Source organism: Scyliorhinus torazame, chromosome 21 (assembly GCF_047496885.1).
Source record: "Scyliorhinus torazame isolate Kashiwa2021f chromosome 21, sScyTor2.1, whole genome shotgun sequence".
Taxonomy (NCBI): Eukaryota; Metazoa; Chordata; class Chondrichthyes; order Carcharhiniformes; family Scyliorhinidae; genus Scyliorhinus; species Scyliorhinus torazame.
Window position 1 is genome coordinate 86,101,517 of NC_092727.1, and position 15,443 is coordinate 86,116,959.

The window sequence follows — 15,443 nt, forward strand, 5'->3', positions numbered from 1 at the left end:
CTCAATGCACAGTGACCAGCTCACTTCTTTGGAAGCTGAGCGGTTGAAAGTGGAGGACAGTAACAAGGGTCTGAGAGCAAACGTTGAGGTCCTGGAAAACCTGAACTTGCGGATAGTGGGGCTGCCTGAAAGTTTGGAGGGCCCGAGGCCGACAGAGTACTTTTCGACAATGTTTGGTAAGCTGCTGGGGGAGGAGGTAGAACCCTCGCCTTTTTAGCAGGATCGGGCCTACTGGTCGCTCCGATTCAAGTCACAGACTATTGAGCCACCAAGAGCTGTGATAGTTTGCTTTCACAGCTACGAGATTAAGTAAAAGGTGCTGCGATTGGCCAATCAGAACCATGAGGTGAGGTGGGAAGGCAGGTTTTCGGACATACCAAGATGTCCCGATGCAGTTGGCGAGAAGGTGGGTGGCCTTCGATAAGGCGAAAGCGGGACTGTATAAAAGTGGGTCATGCAGAACTCGAGGGATCACTTCTTTGAGATGGCAAAGGAGGCGGAGGCATTCATGAAGGCAGAGGATCCTGGCTGAACTGAGAATGGTGTTTTGGGTACTTTGGGGTCAAAGCAGTGGACAGCTATGAAAGGGCTGTGAAAGAGGGTATGGTGGAGGGCTATGGGTTTAGTGTTTTCTTTGTTGGATTGAGGACATTGTTTTCTTTGTATTTTGGTATTGTCAATTGTTAATTGAAAACTGTATTGTGGGATTCTTTGTAGGATTGAGTTGCTTCTCACCCTGTTTTTTCTTTTCTTTTTTTCTTTTGTGGTATTAGGGACTGATTTGTGGATAGGGAAAGGGAGAGGGCGAAAATGGCATTTGGGAGGAGGGTGTGGGTGTGGAGGGTCCATTATTTTATTGTTGATTCATGGGGAAGGGAACTCTGGTGGGGTGGATGGGGGGCTACCCTGCCAGCACACTGCAGTTCACTGGTAAATGGGAGTGAGGTGGGGGGAGGGGCTGCGGCCTGCTGATCCTGTTAGTACAGGTTTCAGTGTGCCTCGGAGCTGTGAATGGTGGGGGTGATGGAGAGAGGGGAGATAAGAGTAATTTCAAGAAGAAATGGCTGGGGCATTTATGGGGTCGGGAAGGGGGGTAGGGGTAGTCTGCTGACTGGGGTTTTTTTACTCCGTCTGATGGGTGGAGCCAGGTGCCATCTTGGGTGGGGACCATCACCAGTTGGGGAACATTGTGGGGATGGGTGCTTCCCCCTTCGGGGTGTTGGCTGATCCAAGAAGGAGCGGGGGGGGGGGGGGGGGGGGGGGGGGGCGGAGGGAAAGAGACCCTGGTTAGGATGCTGCTGTGGAAAGTGCAGGTAAAGGGGATAAGAGTTTTTGCTCATTTGAAGAGGTGGAGGGCTGATGTGATGCGGTTGCAGGAGACTCAGTTGCAGATGAAGGATCAGGTCAGGCTTCCTGAGGGCTGGATATGTCAGGTGTTCCATTCGTGATTTTGTCTGTAGTGCCTGAGGGGTGGCAATCCTGATCAATAAAAGAGTCCAGTTCCAGGTGCAGAAGGTAGTGACAAATCAAGGGGGCAGATGGGTAATGGTTTTGGCAGTGTTGGAAGGTAGGTTGGTAGTTTTGGTGAATGTGTACGCTCCAAATTGGGATGATGTAGATTTTATGAAGAGGGTGGTGGCGACTATCTCGGATATGGACATACATCAGTTGATCCTGGATGGGGGTTCAAATATGGTCTTAGATCCAGAGGTGGACAGTTCCAGGCTGAAGTCTTCGGGAGTGACAGTATTTACGAGAGATGGGAGGGGCGGACTCATGGAGGTTGCTGTACCCAAGGGGCAAAGAGTTCTCTTTCTTCTTGCCCATGCATAGAGTCTAATCATGCATAAGTTTTTTTATTGTGGGGAAGTTGCTGTTGCCGGGGGTGAGGAGCGCAGAATATGGTGGTGGTTAGCAGATTTGGGGTTTTGTGTGAGGGTGGCAAGGGCAATTGGTGAGTATGTTGGGTTTAATAGGAATAGGAAGGTCTCGCCATCCATGTTGAAGGCGGTGGTGCGAGGAGTGATAATTGCATAAAAGTTGCACTTGGATAGGGAGGTCAGGGAGGAATGTGAGCAGTTGAAATTAAATGAAAATTAAATGAAAATCGCTTATTGTCACAAGTAGGCTTCAAATGAAGTTACTGTGAAAAGCTCCTAGTCGCCACATTCCGGCGCCTGTTCGGGGAGGCTGGTATGGGAATTGAACCGTGCTGCTGGTCTGCCTTGGTCTGCTTTCAAAGCCAGCGATTTAGCCCTGTGCCAAACTAGCCCCTGTGGATGAGATTCTAGAGTTGCACAGTAAATATGCAGCGGATCCTACCCCAGAGCTATTGGCTAGAAGGAAGATGTTGCAGACGCAGTTTAATCTGGCGACAGTGGATAAGGCGGTGTGCCAGCTGCGGCGCGCAAAGCGAGTAATATACGAATATGAGGAAAAGGCCGGTCGCCTGTTGGCTGGCCAGTGGAGGCTGAAGGCAGCATCCGAGAGAGTGTTCAGGTGCGGGATATGGGGGTGGGCTGGTGGCTGGAGCAGAGAAGGTTAATGGGGCGTTCGAGTTAAATTAGGAAGGATGTCGAAGAAGTGGCCGATTTGTGGCAATCATGTTTGAGTTGGCGAGACTGGATGCCAGGTTTCGAAGCTGGAAGGGGCAGGGGGGTTGAGGGACTGGGGGACTTGTTTCTGGAGAGGTGGTTCGCAAGCCTGGAAGAACTAACAGAGAAGTTTGGGTTTTCACCGGAGGAAGGCTTTGGATATCTTCAGGTGAGCGGATTTTAAGAGGACGGTTTTCTCGTCACTTCCAGCAGTGACACCATCCTCATTTTTGGAAAGGATGTTGACATTCGCAAGGTTGGAAGAGAGGAGTATCTCAGGAATTTATGGGTGGATAATGGCGAAGGATGTTGCATCCCTGGAGGGGGTTACGGCCAACTGGGAGGAGGATTTGGCGGTGGAATTGGAGAAGGGGGTATGGTGTGAGGCCTTGCAAAGGGTGAACGCCACTTCTTCAAGTGCGAGACTGGGATTGATACAGCTGAATGTGGTACATAGGGTGTACTTAACGAGGGCTGGGTTGAGTCGGATGTTTGAGGAGGTGGAAGATAAGTGGAGCGTTGTTGGAGGGCCCAGCAAACCATATGTCTATGTTCTGGGCATGTGCCAAGCTGGTGACATTTTGGATCTCCTTCTTCAGCACCATGGCGTAGATTTTACAGATGAATTTGAAGCCCAGTTACCTCCTGGCCATATTTAGAGTGCCAGACTTCCTGGAAATCCTGATTGAGGGGGGGAGATGTCTTCGCCTTCACCACGTTGATCGCTCGCAGGCAGGTTCTGTTGGAGTGAAGGTCAGCTTCTCCATCCAATGCCTCGGTGTGGTTGGGGGATATCATGGAGTTTTCGGTGTGTTTGGGGCATCTCATGGAGTTTGTTACATCTTAAGAAAATGAAATGTATGTTAAGGGGTTCAATTTAGGGGTTCCACAAAAGATGGCACACTTTTATTGTGTTCTTTAAAGGGCTAGTCACCTCGCTGTTGTTTTTGGTAGGTTGTTTTGTTTTCTGATTTGTTTTTATATTCATTATTAAATGATCAATAAAAATATATATTTTAAAAGAGTATGGGTGGGATTCTCTGTAGCCAGATGCTGAAATCGGGATTGGCGATTGGGTGGAGAATGACTTCCTATGCCAGAATCGGGGCAGACGCCGGTTTGACACCTGTTCGCGATGCTCCGCCCCCTCCAAACCGGCGTCATCCAGTCGCAAGGCCATTGGCGCGGGCCACGTGTGGTCCCAACAGTCGGGAACCCAGTGTGCCGGCTGCAGGCAGTGTCCAGCGCCACCACACTTGTCTGGGATCTGTGCCGTTGGCCGGGGGGCTTCTACTAGGGCTGGGGGAGTGGTGGGGGTGGACAGAGAGTGGGCTGTGAGGTTAGGGTGGGCAGGTTAGGGTTCCAGCATGGCCAAGCCAAGTTTTCCGGCGCGACCGGTTCAGGCCATCAGCCCTGCGCATGTGCGGCCCGATTCTCCAACCGTAATCCGCGTGATTCACGCGGCGCTGATGCTAGCCCCTCAGCAGTACCGTAATCGGTGAGGGGTTTGCGCTGATTTTCCTGTCGAGAACCACCCGCGGATTCTCCGTTGGAGCTGGCCCTTAGCCCCTGGAACGGAGAATTCCGCCCTATATCATAGAATTTACAGTGCAGAAGGAGGCCATTCGGCCCATCGAGTCTGCACCGGCTCTTGGAAAGAGCACCCTACCCAAGGTCAACACCTCCACCCTATCCCCATAACCCAGTAACCCCACCCAACACTAAGGGCAATTTTGGAGACTAAGGGCAAATTTATCATGGCCAATCCACCTAACCTGCACATCTTTGGACTGTGGGAGGAAACCGGAGCACCCGGAGGAAACCCACGCACACACGGGGAGGATGTGCAGACTCCGCACAGACAGTGACCCAAGCCGGAATCGAACCTGGGACCCTGGAGCTGTGAAGCAATTGTGCTATCCACAATGCTACCGTTCTGCCCACTAATGTTCACCAGGCAGAGTTTGCACTGTGTGAATGTGACTCAAACTTCCGCACATCTTTGCAACATAACCCTTATCACCTGCTTGATCCTTTGCACCTAGTTATGAGGTACCCGCCAATAAAAATCCATTTGCGGGGAGAGAAATTGAGACTGACTACTAATGCGAGTATAGCATGTTGTAAGCTAAAAGGCCTTATAATACACTATATATACAATATAATGTTTGAAAAAACATGACAATTGGGATGGTGAAGAAATGTGATAATCTTATATGCCAGGTCGACTTATATGCCATGATCTATGGTATTTGGCCTCAATGATTCCTCTGTACTGAAGGTCATGACCTTGAGAACCTATTTGGTGTCACCTGTTACTTTGGGAGGGGATGAGTGCATCTAATTGGATGTTGAGGGTTTGGTGACCAGCAAGATTTTCCAACAGTTGTATAAAACTGAACTTGGATGAGAAATGATTCCGTTTGCATTGATCCCAGTTTACATGGAGGGAAAGATCTGATGCACCACTCAGGAAGGGGGGGCTATCAGATTGGCTGAGCACTCTCCGGGTCTCCTGGATGGAAGGCCCAGGCTGTACCAGCGGATCCTCCTCCCTCCGGGTGCTCGGGGGGCCCTGGGTTACTCCATTGAATGGATGGCGGACGTGACCGTTTGATGGCTTTTGCCTCCCAGACGCTTGCTGCGGTTGAAAGAAAATATGCCCAGATCGAAAAATAAGGTCAGATGGTCGTATTTGGTGTAAAGCGATTCCATCAATACGTCTATGGCCGCCATTCTTTTATCATCGCCTATCACAAGCCATTGCTAGGCCTCTTCTGCGCAGACAAGGCGATCCCGCCAATTGTGTCTGCAAGGATTCAGTGCTAGGCTCTGTTATTAACTGCTTACGAATACTCTTTCGAGCACCGCCCAGGGACCCAGATTGCGTATGCTGATGCATTGAGCCGTCTTCCCCTGCAGATCGAATCTGTAAAATCTCCTACGGGGGAAAAAGTGATTGCTGTCCAGGATTTCATGGACTCCTTGCCCGTCACTGCCTTGTGTGCTTGTAACTGGATGCAAGCCGACCCTGTGCTCACCACGGTGCTATACAGTGGACAGCATCGGCAGCTACCAGCAGAGTTGAAGGCTTTCTCCTCAAAATTGTCAAAATGACCGTGGAGGACAGTATCCTCCTGTGGGGCACAAGGATTGTTGTCCCGGCGAAGGACAAGCTGCCGTACTGAAGGACCTTCACAACGCATATCTCTGAGTGTCCAAAATGAAGATGCTGGTGAGAAGCTATGTCTGGTGGCGGGGATTGGACAAAGACATTGAGATGTTGTCCCAGCAGTGCTCCATCTGTCCGAGCACCAGAAGCTGCCCGTGGCAGTATCCCTACTCCCTTGGGAGTGGCCGGGGTGTTCATGGGCCCGCGTGCAAGCTGATTTCACCGGTCCTTTCTTGGGTTTGATGTTTCTCATCCTGGTTGATGCCCAGTCAAAGTGGCTGGAGGTCCACAAGATAGCGGTGAACACCTCCCTGGCGACCATCGAGCGATTGCACATTTCTTTTTCCACCCGTGGAATCCCAGATGTACTCGTGACCAATCACAGGGCCTCTTTCACGAATTAAGAGTTTGCCGCTTTTGTGAAGAGAAACAGGATTCCTCACATCCGCAACGCTCCATACCATCCAGCAACGAATGGCTTGACAGAGATGGCCATGCTGACGGTTAAGAAGGCCTCAAGAAACAGACATCTGACTGAATGGACACAAGACTGGCAAGACGTTTATTCTCGTACAGGGCCATGCCACACGCAGTAATGGGGGTATCCCCTGCTGAGATGCTAATGGGTCGTTGACTTCGTACACGACTGAGTTTGATTCTACTGGACATCGCTGTGAAGGTGTGTCGTAATAAAGATGTGCAAGGACGTTGCCCAATTCGACATCGACCGCTTCGCTGTTTTGCATCCAATGACGCGGTGTTCATTCGGAATTTCAATGACAGTGCTCGCTGGCTCTCTGGGATTGTCATCCGTCAAGTTCGGGTCCGATGGCACTCAATGGAAAAACACCTGGATCACATTAGCTCACTGTGGTTGCTCCCTCGTGAAGTGCCTCAGAAGAAGCCAGCCCTGGATCCTCCAGCTCCATTGCTGAACCAGCCTGCTGTGACACCTCCAGTCTCTCTCGACACCAACATGCCTGACGTTGTGTCATCTGGATTGGATTTATTTATTGTCATGTGTACCAAGGTACCGTGAAAAGTATTTTTCAGCGAGCAGCACAACAGATCATTAAGTACATGAAAAGAGAAGGAAATAAATGAAAATACATAATAGGGCAACACAAGGTACACAATCTGACTACATAACACCGGCATCAGGTGCATCATACAGGGGGTGTATTGTTAATCAGGTCAGTCCATAAGAGGGTCGTTTAGGAGTCTGGTAACAGCAGGGAAGAAGTTGTTTTTGAGTCAGTTCGTGCATGTTCACAGACTATTGTATCTCCTGCCCGATGGAAGAAGTTGGAAGAGTGAGTAAGCTGGGTGGGAGGCGTCTTTGATTATGCTGCCCGCTTTCCCCAGACAGCGGGAGGTGGAGATGGAGTCAATGGATGGGAGGCAGGTTCGTGTGATGGACTGGGCTGTTTTCACGACTCTCTGAAGTTTCTTGCAGTCTTGGGCCGAGCAGTTGCCATACCAGGCTGTGATGCAGCCAGATAGGATGCTTTCTATGGTGCATCTGTAAAATTTGGTGAGCGTTAATGTGGACATGCCAAATTTCCTTAGTTTCCTGAGGAAGTATAGGTGCTGTTGTGCTTTCTTGGTGGTGGCGTCAGCGTGGGTGGACCAGGACAGATTTTTGGAGATGTGTACCACTAGGAATCTGAAACTGCTAATCATCTCCACCTCGGCCCCGTTGATGCTGACAGGAGTGTGTACAGTGCTTTGCTTTCTGAAGTCAATGACCAGCTCTTTAGTTTTGCTGGCATTGAGGGATAGATTGTTGTTGCTGCACCACTCCACTGCGTTCTCAATCTCCCGCCTGTATTCTGACTCGTCGTTATTCGAGATCTGGCCCACTATGGCCGTATCGTCAGCAAACTTGTAGATGGAGTTGGAACCAAATTTTGCCACGCAGTCGTGTGTGTACAGGGAGTACAGTAGGGGGCTAAGTACGCAGCCTCGCGGGGCCCCGGTATTGAGGACTGATGTGGAGGAGGTGTTGTTGTTTATTCTTACTGATTGTGGGCTGTGGGTTAGAAAGTCGAGAATCTAGTTGCAGAGTGAGGGGCCAAGTCCTAGGTTCTGGAGCTTTGAAATGAGCTTGGCTAGGATTATGTTGAAGGCGGAGCTGTGGTCAATAAATAGGAGTCTGATGTAGGAGTCCTTGTTGTCGAGGTGCTCTAGGGATGAGTGTAAGGCCAGAGAGATGATGTCTGCTGTGGACCAATTGCGGCGGTATGCAAATTGCAATGGATCAAGGCGTTCTGCGAGTATGAAGGTGATGCGCTTCATGACCAACCTCTCGAAGCACTTCATTGCGACTGAAGTCAGAGCCACCGGACGGTAGTCATTGAGGCACGTTGCCTGGTTCTTCTTTGGCACCGGTATGATGGTAGTCTTCTTGAAGCAGGTGGGGACCTCGGAGCGGAGTAGGGACAGGTTAAAGATGTCCGCGAACACATCTGCTAGCTGGTCCGCGCAGGCTCTGAGTGCACGACCAGGGATCCCGTATGGACCCATTGCCTACCGAGGGTTCACTTTCCGGAAAGCCAATCTGACTTCGGAAGCTATGCTGGTGGGTATGGGTGTGTCTGACTCCGAGGTGGAGACACAGACCTCGGAGATCTCGGATGCTGACTCCGTAGTTCAGGTGCCTCCTGATAATCGTCCGCCATGTTGTTCCTGCTGCCGATGATGTTCACCGGCGCGGTACACGCCGACTGATCCAGCACATCAGCTCCATGAGGGCTTGCCAAAGAGACTCCAATATCCTCCGCCTATTCCTCCTTCTGTACTTCATCGCTCATTGTGGGGAGGGATATAATATCCCACGCCGGAGCTATGGGGTGGGAATGCTTGTCTTCCCCATATTCCTTGCGGAGTACAAGCTCTCCTGCTAGGGTATGGTATCTCAATTACCCAGTATATATAGGATCAGCCAGGAAGGCACCGACCAAGCAGGAACCCAGACGGGGTTTACCGGGACGTGTATATATATATATATATTGCTTGTAAATAGAACCTGGTCCTAATTTTTACTTGGTCCAGACTCCGGTGTCCTATTGAAGAACCCTAGCAAAGTTAAAGTCAGTTGGAACCAGGGGAACAAGCACTTCCCTGGTTGGTGTCATACCCAGTGCAAAGGAAGATGGTTGTGAATGTTGGAGGCCAATCATCTTCTCAGGGCAGTTTACTTGGTCTAACCATCTTCAGCTGTTTCATCACCTACCTTCCATCATGAGGTCAGATGTGCAGTTGTTTGTTTCTGATTGGACAATGTTCAGTTTAATTCGCAACTCTTCAGTTACTAAAGCATGCTACTACACATCAAGAACCAGGGGCGGGATTCTCCGATCCCCCGCCGGGTCGGAGAATTGCCGGGGAGCGGCGTGAATCCCGTCCCCGCTGGCTGCCGAATTTTCCGGCGTAGGGTTTTCGGCGGGGTCGGGAATCGCGTCGCAATGGTCGGGGGCCATTTGCAGCACCCCCCCCCCGGCGATTCTCCGGCCCGCGATGGGCCGAGTGGCCACCCGTTTTCGGCCGGTCCCGCCGGCGTAAATCACAACAGGTCCTTACCGGTGGGACCTGGCTCCACAGACAGCTTGCAGAGTCCTCGGGGGGGCACGGGGGGGATCTGGCCCCGGGGGGTGGCCCCACGGTGGCCTGACCCACGAACGTGGCCCACCGATCCGCGTGCGGGCCTGTGCTGTGGGGGCTCTCTTTCCCCTCCGCACCGGCCGCTGTCAACCTCCGCCATGGCCGGTGCAGAGAAGAACCCCCCCTGCGCATGCGCTGGGATGACGACAGCACATGCTGACACCCGCGCATGCGCCACCTCGCGCCGGCCGGCGGAGGCCCTTCAGCACCGGATGACGTGGCGCCAAGCCCTTCCGCGCCGGCTGGCGCGGCGCCAAACACTCCGCCGCCGGCCTAGCCCCTCAAGGTGCTGAGGTTTCCGCACCTTTGGGGTGGCCCAACGCCGGAGTGGTTCACGCCACTCCTCGGTGCCGGAGTGGCCCGCCCGCCGGTTTGCAGAGAATCCCGCCCCAGACAACATTCAGGCTTGGGCAATATGTGGCAAGTAAGATTTATGTGAGACATACAAAATTATGAGGGGCATAGACAGAGTGGATAGTCAGAGGCTTTTCCCCAGGGTAGAGGGGTCAATTACTAGGGGGCATAGGTTTAAGGTGAGAGGGGCAAAGTTTAGAGTAGATGTACGAGGCAAGTTTTTTACGCAGAGGGTAGTGGGTGCCTGGAACTCACTACCGGAGGAGGTAGTGGAGGCAGGGACGATAGGGACATTTAAGGGGCATCTTGACAAATATATGAATAGGATGGGAATAGAAGGATACGGACCCAGGAAGTGTAGAAGATTGTAGTTTAGTCGGGCAGTATGGTCGGCACGGGCTTGGAGGGCCGAAGGGCCTGTTCCTGTGCTGTACATTTCTTTGTTCTTTGTTTGTTTCTTTTATATGCCAGGCAATTACCATCTCCAACAAGAGACCCTTGTCATTCAATAATATCACCATTGTCGCAGCCCCCACCATCAATATCTTGCAGGGGAGGTTACCATTGACCAGAAACTGAACTGGGCCAGCCATATAAATACTATGGCTGCAAGAGCAGCTCAAGAGGTTGGGAATTCTCCAGCGAGTAACTCATCTTATGACTCCCAAGGCCCTTCCATAGTCTACAAGTCAGGTGTGTGATGGAATACTCCCTGCTTGCCTGTCTGAGTGCAGCTCCAACATCCGTCAAGAAGCTTGATGCTATCAAAGACAAAGTAGCTCACTCTTTAACATTCAGCCCTTTCAGCACTGACACAACTTTGGGGAGGTAGACGTTGAGTTACCCGCTGGAGGGTGTGTGTGAGGTAGTGAGTATGAGGATGGGTGAGGGAGGGTGTGTGAGGGTGAATGAGGGTGAGTGTGTGAGAGTGAATGTGAAGGTGGGTGAGTGGATGAGTGAGAGGGGGTGGGTGAATGTGAGGGTGAGTGGATAGTTGTGAGGGCGTGGGTGAATGTGTGGGGGTTCGATACTGAGTCAGTGTGAGGGGAGGTGGGAGTGTGTGAGGGCAGGTGGGTGAATGTGAAGGTGGGTGGGTGAGTGAGGGTGGCTGATTATGTGAGAGTGAATGTGAGGGTGGGTCAGTGGATGACTGAGAGTGGGTGGGTGGGTGTGAGGGTGGATGAGTGAGTGTGAGAGCGGGTGAGTGAGTGTGAGGGTGAGTGAATATGTGGGGGTGGGTTACTGAGTCAGTGCGAGGGCAGGTGGGTGCGTGTGAGGGCAGGTGGGTGAATGTGAGAGTGGGTGGGTGAGTGAGGGTGGGTCAATATGTGAGGGTGTGTGGGTAATTCTGAGGGTGCATGGGTGAGTGAGTGAGTGGGTGGGTGGGTGTGTGAGTGTAGGGTGGTGAGTGGTGAATGAGTGTGAGGGTGGTTGAGTGAATGTGAGGGTGGGTGAGTGAGGGTATTTTAAGTGTGGGTGGGTGAGTGAGGATGAGCAAATGAGCGTGTGTGCATGTCCACATGTACTGGTCTTGCCAGCGCAAAAAGCTGTAACTGAAACCCTTATCCATGCCTTTGTTCACTGTGCTACTAACTATTCCAGTGTTCATGTAACCAATTTCCCATTTCCCACCCTCAGTAAACTTGCGCTCATTTCAAATTCTGCTGCCCGTATTGTAACTTGCACCAAGACTCCTGATTTTTTTCTAATTCATTCCTGGGATGTAAGTGTTGCCAGCAAAGCCAGCATTTGTTGGCCATCCCTAATTACCTCTCAGAAGGTGCTGGTGGTGAGACACCATCTTGAACTGCAGTCCATGTGTCGGTAAATTCTCCCACGTTATTTGGACGGGTGTGATCCAGGTTTTTGACCCTGTGCTCACTGACCTGCATTGGCTTGAGTCTGGCAATGCCTCATTTTTAAAATTATTTTCCTCCCATCACCTTGCCCCGGCTAACTTCTGTAATCTGCTCCAACCCTGCTAACTTCCCCAAATCTCCTGCAATTCTGGTTGTGCATTCCCTCTTATAATCGCTCCATCATTGCCAACTGTGCTTTAAGCTTCATGGACTGTAAGCTCTGGAATCCACCTGGCACCACCAACCCCAGCCCACTAATCATCACCCCTCTCTACTCTCATCTCTGTGAAGACATTCCTCAAAACCTACCTCTTCAGTCAAGCTTTTGGTGGTGTGTCTGGATATCTCCTGATGTGACTCAGTATCTGTTGTAACCCTCGTAGATGTCACTGCATCAGGACTGTCAGATTCGCCGTGACCTCCACTGAATACAAGTTAATACACTGAATAACCTGCCCTGCACATCCTCAGACACTAAGGGGCAATTTATAATGGCCAATTCACCTTACCTGCACATCTTTGGACGGGAGTTTTCAAACAGGGTCGCAGCGCTCTGTTGCAGTGTTCTCGATTGTGGGAGCAATGCCCAATGGCCATGACCAGCTTTTAAAAATGCCGGCCGCAACGGCTTTTAAGATTGCCGACCATCCCGCGCATGCGAGCCGATCAAGCAGTACGCAGGCGGAGTGGATCGCATCCTCCTGAAGTCGGTGCATTGTCCAGGGCCAATTTCTTTCAGCAAACATCAGAGTCCTCCCACCGAAAGTAGCGACAGAGTGGAGATCACGCGCCCCATACGCTGATGTCATGTGTTCTGGGCGCGCGACACATTCCTCCATTTTGCAGCTACCTGCAGTGCTGGTGTGAACTCCAGGGCCTCTACTGAACAACCCCATGACGAAAAAGCTGAAAACAGGAACAAAGCAGCATAAAGACGATTACCTGAGTTAGGGAATATTAATTGTTCCACTGTGAATCAGGATTCAAAGTTCATGTGTGTTATATGCAGGGATGCACTGGCAAATGAAAGTTTAAAACTCTCAAAACATCAAAGACATTTGAAGACTAAACATAGCGAGTTCAAGGAAAAACCTCTTTATTTTTTTCAACGGATGCAATGAGATCTTAAATAATCAGCTTAAGTCATTATCAGAAATGTAATATTGAATAACAAAGCAAGTGGCATCATGAGGTCCAAGCAGGCTTATCTGTCATATTAAAGATAAGTGAAAATGGTGGGTCGCGAAGGTCGACCAGCGTAGGTTGCAAAGGTCGGCCGCCGTGGGTCGCGAAGATCGGCCGGTGAGTACAAATTGGTCCCGGGCAAAAGAGTTTGAAAAAGACTGCTGTAGGAGTCCCTGGTGTACGTCTACAACTTTGGTGAAGGCGCCACATGGATCCCGGGTGTCATATTTGCCCAGGCAGGACTTATCGAGGGAAGGTACAGGGGTGCGATTCGAACTGGCACTTGGGTCACCTCCGTGAGTGTATCTCTGAGATGCTATATCCGATTCTGGAGGTTCCGGACCCAAACCGCCCCCAGCTTGAGTTACCACATCCGCCCCAGTTGCTGCCGCTGGCCCCGACCACTCCTGCCTTGGAGAAGCCAGTTTCAGACATCGAGGATGCCGAGCTGCCAGATGCGGTCCCGCTAAACTCCGATTCCAAGACTGACATGGACATATTGCTACTGCCGAAGCCAGTTGTTTCGGCGCCTACAGCTGCCTTTGTTCCAATGGCCCCACCAAGGTGCTCCACGTGTAAGCACAGTTCCCCGTTTCAGTACACACCTCAGGATACCACGCGGTGGCCTCCAATGACTAAGATGACTAGGGGTTCCTTGGACCCATTCAAGGACATGGTCATATCTCCGGATGTGAGGGGGGAGGGGTGTTCTAACCCTCATGGAGGTGACTGCACCAAGACTATAAGATGCCCAGTGACCTCCACTTAATATGACCTTCACCGGTAACGAGGGGACAGGGCTTCCCCTTAACAGGGGATTAAATCACTTGTATAAAAACCCTGACCTGGATGCAGGTCGAGGAGGGAGACCCTTCAGGGAGTGGAGTTTACTGTATATCGTAAAAAGAACCAAGTGCTGGATTCTCCGATTTTGAGCTTATGCCCGGAGGAAGTGTCTTGTCTTACGATGAAAAAGTCGGCGGCACCCCCGCACCGATGCTCCACCCAGTGGGGGGCTAGCAGCCACACGGTGACGACCTGCAGCAGTCACGCCGTACAGCATGGCGCCGGCTACGCATGGACCCGGCCTGTCAGATAGTGCCTCCCTGTAACCCTCCTCCCCACCACAAGTCCCCCAAGCCCACGCCGAAGCCCCCCCGGCCGGCGGAACGGCTCCCCCCCACCCCCGACTGTGGCGGCGCTGGACACAGGCCGCAGTCGAGGTTGACGACAACTCAGAGCACACATGACCCACTCCATCGTGAAAACGGCCTATCAGGGGCGGAGCATCGGGGGAGGGCCTTCAAGTGATGTTCTGAGGCCTTCCCAACGGCGTGCGGTGTACTCACCGATGATGCCGTTTTGGAGGGGACGGAGCATCTGAAAACAGGTGCCGCCCCCAATTTTGGCATCAAAAGGAATTGTCCACCCGATCACCGAATACGATTTTGGAGAATCTCGCCCCTAATCTTTGTTTTCTATCTGCTTGGTCAATGCTGCTGCCTTAGCGGATTCTACGGTATCAAAATTTGTTTGACGTTGATCCGGTGAAGTACCTGTCACTATTGTACCACAGTACGAGTGCTATAGAAATCCAAGTTGTTGTTTTAACCTGGTGTCACACAACCAAGCAGCAGAGCCACTAAATTACAACAGGGAACTAATTGCAGAGTTTGACTGTTACAATCTAATCGTCAAAATCACTCTTCATTAGTGATAGGGGGCATGAAAGCGTCCCATTTGACATTGATTGAGGTCTTGTGCTTATTTTCATTTAAACCTAATCTCGGGCTATGTCTCTCAGTATCTTTGTGGAGTTCTTTATTTTCAGTGATGAGTGCTGGCTCTCTCTGAGTTTCTGCTTCTGAGTGCTGTGTTTCCGCTGCCTGATAGCTGCTCTCCCTGAAGTGGGCTGCTGCCTAGTGCCGGGGCTGCTGCTGTCGTCTGGCTTTGCTTCCTGCCTCTGTGTGCTGCTTATCTGCTCTGTGCTCTTCTCTCTCCGCTGTATGCCACCTAGCAGGCATGACACTGCAAGGTAAGCCTCCAGGTCTGTGACATTATTTTATTTGCCACTTCAAAAAGGGAACTGAAATCTAATACTGAGTTGAAGGGCCACTTAATCAGTAAGGAATGTTAGTGTTGGAGCAAAGAGCAGTCAGTGTTGGGGTTAGACATGGGTTGCGTCATGTGATTCTGTTTGCGAGCGTTCATGTGCATGGGTATGGAGTAACAGGACGGAGGTGTGAAGGTTCACACCCGGGAAATGGATCACGTTTGGGGGTCTAGGGTAGGCCAGGTTACTTGTGTACAAACCTGTTGTATGTCGATAGTTATTTGTGTGATGATATTTTTCTGCCTCTGAGAATGAAACATTGTTGGATTTGTACAGCAATGCAGATTATACAGCAACCCTTCTAATCTATGTTTTTATTATAAACAACAGGAACTTGTTGCAAATACAACGTTGACTGGTTTCTGTGAATGCAAAAGGGCATTGAATCTAGAAATAGTTAGGGGTCAAATTTAATCAGTTGTTGTTCATATTTACATGACAAAGACTCATAGAAACATAGAATTCCTACAGTGCAAAAGGAGGCCATTCGGCTAAATTGCCCC

General features: G+C 51.0%; 1 protein-coding gene across 11 annotated transcripts in view; it reads left to right on the top strand.

Annotated features, from left to right (window-relative positions):
- LOC140398384 (formin-like protein 1) overlaps positions 1-15,443 on the top strand; it is a 383,709-nt gene that overhangs the window by 358,020 nt on the left and 10,246 nt on the right. For 3 of the 11 annotated variants that reach the window (XR_011937470.1, XR_011937471.1, XR_011937472.1), the window contains one exon: positions 14,721-14,862. The exons of the other annotated variants lie outside the window; for them this stretch is intronic. The gene's annotated coding sequence lies outside the window, so the exon portion shown is untranslated. The remainder of the gene's footprint in view (positions 1-14,720; positions 14,863-15,443) is intronic. 11 annotated transcript variants of the gene reach the window in all.